The sequence below is a fragment of the Gymnogyps californianus genome, chromosome 9, assembly GCF_018139145.2.
Source record: "Gymnogyps californianus isolate 813 chromosome 9, ASM1813914v2, whole genome shotgun sequence".
Taxonomy (NCBI): Eukaryota; Metazoa; Chordata; class Aves; order Accipitriformes; family Cathartidae; genus Gymnogyps; species Gymnogyps californianus.
In genome coordinates, this window is record NC_059479.1 from 25,073,867 (window position 1) to 25,080,708 (window position 6,842).

The following is a 6,842-nucleotide window of genomic DNA, read 5'->3' on the forward strand; positions in this document are numbered from 1 at the left end:
GAGGCCCGAGCTGGTAGGGAGCTGGAGTGCTGGAGGCATGGGCACAGAGGCCAAGGGCACGGGCTCTGCTCGGCCTGGAGAAGAGGGAGCACTGGGGCTCTCCAGCTCTGCCTGCCAGCATGGGTCTTGCCTGCACCCATCTTTCTCCCGAGATGGACCAGGCACGGACGAGCACTGGAGGAAAACTGTGAGCTTTTATTGGCCTCCGAAAGTGTCCACGGCTGAGTGGAGGCCGGCAGCATGATGTCCTCAGGGCAGCTGAGTGCCTGGGGTGCCATCTGTGCACCCATCTCTCGTGTGCCTCCCCATGCTGCTCCTTTTGGACGCTGCGCAGGCTCAGGGCCAGCCGCCATCTGCGGGGACCTGCCTGGCACTGGCAGTGGGGTGCTGCCGCTCTTGCTGTCCTGCGATGCGGGTACAGCGGAAGGGCCTGTGCAGAGCCCTGAGCACCCGCCTGAAGAGGGAGGGCCATTGCCATCGAGCCAGGGCGTGCGGGAGGGCAGCGATGCCTGCCGGGGAAGGAGAGCTGTAGGCAAGGGGCTGGGGCAGGGTAACGGGCAAGCTCCTGCCGGCTCCCCGCCACCAAGGGCTTTCCCCAGGGAGGGGTGGCCGGGGCACGGCCAGCCCCCGTGGGTGCAGTGCTGCTGGCCTGGCCTGGGCCAGGCCTGCCCTTGCCGGGGCAGCGCTCGACTCGGGGATGTACCTGGGTCATCCTGCAGCCGGAGGAGGGCTGTGCGTCGCCTATGTGCTCGGAGACCACCTGCACGGGGAGAGCAAGAGCACAGGCAGGGGAGGGAGGGGATGTCAGCGGGATGACACGGACAGCACCAGGCATCTCCCTGCCGCGCACACTCCCTGGGTGTGTGGACGGGCTGGCAGAAGGGCGGGAGGCCGAAGCTGTACTGGAAAACCCCTTGAGCGTGAAAAAGGGGTAACGCCACCCACAAAGTCTGCTGGAGCCGGAGCTGGATCCTCCATAACGCCGATCCTGGGGAATTCAGGATCTGCCGGAATAACTTGTTCTCCCCAAACGAGAAGACCGGCACCAGGGAGGCGCTGTAGGGGGCAGTCAGGTATCCGGGGGGACCCAGGCATCTGGGGGGAACCCTACACCCACCCCCCCGGTCTCCCCCATCACCCCTAAATTTAGGGGTTGGGTGAGGCAGTTGTGGCCCCTCCTGGATCTGGGGGTCCCCCCCTGCATTTGGGGACCCCCTCCAGGCACCCCAAATCCCTATAGTCACCCCCCAGGGACACCATGCCCCCTCCCAAGGCACTACAGGGAATCCCACCCACCCAAGCACCCCAAAAGTCCCCCCATGGGGACAGCCTGGCACCTCAAGCACCCCCCAGGACCCAAAATCCCCCTTGGGATCCCCCCCAGGACTCCAAATCCCTCCCTGGGGACCCCCCCAGGACCCCAATTTCCCCCTTCAGGACCCCAAATACCCCTTGCCCCCTCCCCAGCACCCCAAATATCCCATGGGACTTCCCCTCAGCACCCATTTGGGAGGACCCCAAATTCCCCCAGGACCCCAAATCCCCCTTGGGCATTGCCCCAGCACCCTAAATCCCCCCTTGAGTCCCCAGATCCCTTCTTGGTGTCCTCCCAGCACCCCAAATCTCCCCCAGGAGCCCCCCCAGGACCCTAAATCCTCTTCAGGACCCCAAATCCCCCAAGTAGATGCCCTCCAGGACCCCAAATCCCCCCACACAGGGATCTCCTCCCCTACTCACCCATGCTCCAACGCGATGCGGACGAACCCCTTCTGTCCTAGCAGCTGCAGGGTGAGAGCCCCGGGGTGGGTGACCAAAGATTCAGGGCCCCCCCCAGGGCAAAGACAGCCACTTGCTCTCAACGTTCCTGGCTCAGCAGGTACTCTGGGCTGGACTTCTCTGACGACCCCCCTCCATACCCCAAAATAGAGAGTGCTGGGGGAACCAGGTATCTGGGTTGGGTGCACCCCCAAAATAGAGGGTGCTGGGGGACCCAGGCATCTGGGTTGGGTACACCCCCAAAATTAGGGTGCTGGGGAACCCAGGCATCTGGATTGGGTGCACCCCCAAAATAGAGGGTGCTGGGGAACCCAGGCATCTGGATTGGGTGCACCCCCAAAACAGAGGGTGCTGGGGAACCCAGGCATCTGGATTGGGTGCACCCCCAAAATAGAGGGTGCTGGGGGAACCAGGTATCCAGGTTGGGTGCACTCCCAAAATAGGGGGTGCTGGGGGACCCAGGCATCTGGGTTGGGTGCACCCCCAAAGTACAGGGTGCTGGGGGAACCAGATATCCAGGTTGAGTACACCCCCAAAATTTAGGGTGCTGGGGGACCCAGGCATCTGGGTTGGGTGCACCCCCAAAATACAGGGTGCTGGGGGACCATCTGGGCTCAGCATCATAAGGAGCACCACAAGGAGCCCCCCCAGTTTTTTGGGGAGGGACCCCAACTTACCTCCAGACATCATATAGTCGTGGAAAAGGGGTAGATGAAACCAACAGGGGAGGGTGAGTAAATGGGGGCACAGCCCCGGGAAGAGCACCCCAAACCCGATTGCTTCAGTGCAGAAGTTGGTGAAGGCACCAGCGGCCAAAACCCCGTGGGGGTGGAAACCAAAGGTGTAGTTAAGACGGGGGTCCAGCTCTGTCATCCGTACCAGCTTTTGGGGGTACACAGCTCAAGGTGTCCCCAAGTTTCTTCCAAGGAACCCCCAAACCTCCAGGGAACCCCCCAAAAACCTGTTATGGGGATGGTTTCTGACAGCCCCAAAGGGGCCCTTTTCAAGAGCACAAAGCCTCCTGAGATGCCCCCCCCAAAGCCCCCCAGAGATCCACAAAACCCTCCTGAGATACCCCCCCAAATCCTCTTGAGATGGCCCCCAAAATCCCCCAGGTCCCCTTCTTAGGGGTCCCCAAAACCTCTGAGCACCCCCGAAGTCTTCTAAAGGATCCCCAAGGGTCTTCCAGCCCCAGGTGAGTACCCCTAAAATCCTCCAGCACCTCCACTAGGACACCCCAAAACTCCCCAAGGGCCCCCCAACACCTCTCTAGGGTTGGTTTCAGGTACCCTAAATCCCCCAGGGACCCCCAAAACCCTCCTGGGACTCCTTAAGGGACCCCTAAGACCCCTCATGCACCCCCACAATCCCCCCAGGGGCCTTTTCAGTGACCCCAAACCCCTTCAGCACCCCCGAAACCCCTCCAGGAATCACTTGAGGGACGCCCAAAGCCCCTCAGCCCCCCCTAAAATCCCCCCAGGGACCCCCCAAACCCTCCAAAGACCCCTAGAGGGACGGTCAAGCTGCCTCACAACCCTCTAAAATCCCCCCAGGGACCCTATCAGGTACCCCCAAACCCTCTGGGACCTCTTGAGGGCCCCACAAAACCCCTCAGAGACACCAAAATCCCCTCAGGGACCCCTTGAGGGACTCCCAAAATGACTCACACCCCCCTAAAATCCCCCCAGGGACCCCCTCAGGGACCCCCAAACCCCCTCAGGGACCCCCAAACCCCCCTACAGCCCCCTAAAATCCTCCTAGGGACCTTATCAGGTACCCCCAAATCCTCTGAGACCCCTCAGAGACCCCCAAAATGCCCTCAAGGACTCCTTGAGGGACCCCCAAAACCCCACACCCTTCCTAAAATCCCCCCAGAGACCCTATCGGGTACCCCCAAACCCTCTGGGACACTCGAAAAACCACTCAGAGCCCCCACCAAACCCTCAGAGAACCCTTGAGAGACCCCTAAAACCTCTCAATCCCCCCTAAAACCTCACTAGGGACCCTATCAGGTACCCCCAAACTCTCTGGGACCCTTGAAAAACCACTCAGAGCCCCCCCCAAACCCTCAGAGAACCCTTGAGAGACCCCTAAAACCCCTCAATCCCCCTAAAACCTCACTAGGGACCCTATCAGGTACCCCCAAACCCTCTGGGATCCCCCAAACCCAGTCAGAGACCCCCCCAAAAATCCCTCAGAGATCCCTTGAGGGACCCCCAAAACCCCTCACACCTCCCTAAAATCCCCCTAGGGACCCCATCAGGTACCCCCAAACCCTCTGGGACCTCTCAAGGACCCCAGAACCCCTTCAGGGGACATCCCCCCCGCCCCGCCCCAGATGCTGGCTCACGGAGATGGGGCAGTAATCCCGGCAGTCGGTGCGGAGCGGCCGCCCCACGGCGGGGGTATCACCGTCCGCCAACAGCCAGACCCCCTAGAGCAGCGCTGGCAGCCAGAGCGATCTGCAGAGCGCCAGGGCGAACAGCAGCACTCACAGCTGTCCTAGGGGCCCCAGGCGTCCGGGAGTGGGGGCAAGGGACCCCCCCCTTAGGGCTACCAATCCCCCCAGGCACCCCCTTTCCCGGGGTCCCCATTTTCCCTCAGGACCCCAAAACCCCTGGGATGGGGAGCAGCACTCACAGCTGTCCTAGGGGACCCAGGCATCCAGGAAGGATGGGCCAAGGGGAGTCCCCCCCTTAGGGCCACCAACGACCCCGGTCACCCCCTTTCCCGGGGTCCTCATTCCCCCCCAGCACCCCAAAACTCCCCCCTGTGGGGGTGGGGAACTGCGGGTGCAGCACTGCCCTAAGGAGCCCAGGCGTCTGGGAGCCGGGGCGGGGCAGGGGGGCAGGGTAACCCCCCACCCCACATCAGGGTCACAGTGACCACCAGGGACATGGGGACCACTGATGCCACCATGATGGGGACTGTCGGGGACACTTGGGGTGACATGGCCACGTCACGACCATGGGGACACCCCAGAAGGAGAAGGAGGGACCCCATCCTTTCCTGCTGGCCACATCCCCCTCCCTGTGCTGAAGGCAGGGTGCAGTGTGTCTCTGCGGTCCCTCATGGTGAGCAGCTGGGTGCCTCAGGACAGCAGCCCTGTGGGTACACCTGGGGGGCACCATGCTGTCACCCCCCAACACCCTGCCTCCTCCCATCTGTGTTAGAGGAGTGGGCTGGGGCCAGGCATGGTGGCAGTGTCCCTGCTCTGCCAAGGAAGGGCTTGGGCAGGTGGGAGGGGGACAATGGCGGCATTGGGTGTCCTGCAGCCCCTCGGGGGAGAGTTGGGGCTACCTGGGGTGGGAGCTGCAATGAGAGGTACGGCTGAAGGATGGGGGTTCCTGGTGGGTCTGGACCCACTGCTGGAGCTAAGGGTGTGCCAGATCAGGTTGCTTGGGGCAAACTCTGCTGGGTGCTTGGCCCTGCTGCTTTGGGAGTCTGCACCCAGGGCACTGCACAGAGGGGACCAGGGTACGGTGGAGCAGCAGGGTCCGGCTCTCCGCTGTGCTGGACGTGCTGCAAAGGAAACAAAAATGCTTCATTGGTCCCTGTCCCGCTTCAGCACCCCTCCTTGGGCACTGAGCCTCCCATACCATGCCCTTGTAAGTCCCACTGGCTTTGGCTTTGGCAGCTCCCAGTCCCTCAACGTGGCTGAGAGCAGCTGCAGAGAAATCCTCTCTTTGCAGCATGGCTCAGAGGCACAAGACCCCGGGGAAAACGTAGCGGCCGGTCTGTGTCCCTGTAGCACGTTGCGAGTCTCTTTTTCCTGCTCCCTGCCCCCTGCCCCTCATTTCAAATTCCTCCCTCTCTGTCCTGTCACCTGTTGCTATTTTTTCCTTTCTCCATCTCACTCTGTCTTGCTCCTTGTCCCTGGTTTTTTAGGTCTTCCCTGTCTGCCCTGTAGCCTGTTGCTATTTTTTTTTCTTTCCCCATCTCGGTTTGTCTGGCTCCCTGTCTGTCTTTCTTCATTCCTCCCTCCCTGCTGCGTTGCCTGTTGCTTCTTTCCTTTCTCCCTCCCTCTCTGTCCATCTCACTGTCCCCATTTTCAAAATCTCCTTCTCTGCCCAGTAGCCTGCTGCTACTTTTTCTTTCTCCACCTCTCTTGATCCGGCTCCCCACCCTATTTTCTCCTCCCTCTGTTGTCGTGCTGCCCGTCCCAGTTTTTTTCTGCATCTCCATGCTGCTCCCCGTCCTTCTCTGTTGGTGTTTGTCCTGCTCGCTCTCTCTCTTTCTGCTGCCTCTCTTCCTCGTGCTTCTTTCTCCATCTCTGTCAGGCTCCCTGTCCCCATCTTTCTCTCACCGTCCCGTTCCCTGCCTCATGCTTTCTCGCTACACCCCCGCTGTCCAGCTGGCTGCCACTTTTCTCCTCTCTTCTAGTGTCCTGCGCCCTGCTCCTCATTTTTGGCAGCCTCCACCTCTGCCCAGCAGCCCATCGCTCCAGGAGCTGACCGCCCGCCCGTTCCCCGCCGAACCAAGGAGTGCGGCTCCGGGAACGCCTGCTGAGGTGTCCCAGGGGCAGGGGGAGCAGCAGAGGCCCCGAGTCCCCCGAGGCAGACTCGCTCCCGGGACTCGTTACGTGCGTGACCGAATAAACACTCGCTGTCTCCTTTGCCCTCCCGGCTGCGTTTGCGCTTCCTTTGCGGCGGGCGAGGGGCTGTGATGGAGCCCGGGGGAGGAGGTGATGCACTGGGGGGGTCGGGCGATGGCCCCCCGTTCCCGCTGGGCTCCAGCGGTGGGCCGGGGCTGGAGCCCCAGGTGCGGGCAGTGAGGCTGACGGCGACGGCCCCGCCCTGTAAAGGGGCTGCCGCTGCCCTGCCCCGGGTGGCCGCGGAGGGACCAGTACGAGCCAAGCGAGTAGCGGAGCGGTCGCCAAGCGTCGCTGCAGCTGCGCCGAGGGAGAAGGTGAGCGGGGCCGCGCGATCGACCGGCGGCTGTCGGGGAAAGCCCCGAGGACGGCGGCGGTGCCTGCGGGGTGGCGGGGCCCGTGTCGGAGGCACGGAGCGGCGGCGGACACGCCGCGTCATGTCGGAGCCGGCGGCGGGGGCTGCCCGGAGGCGGGC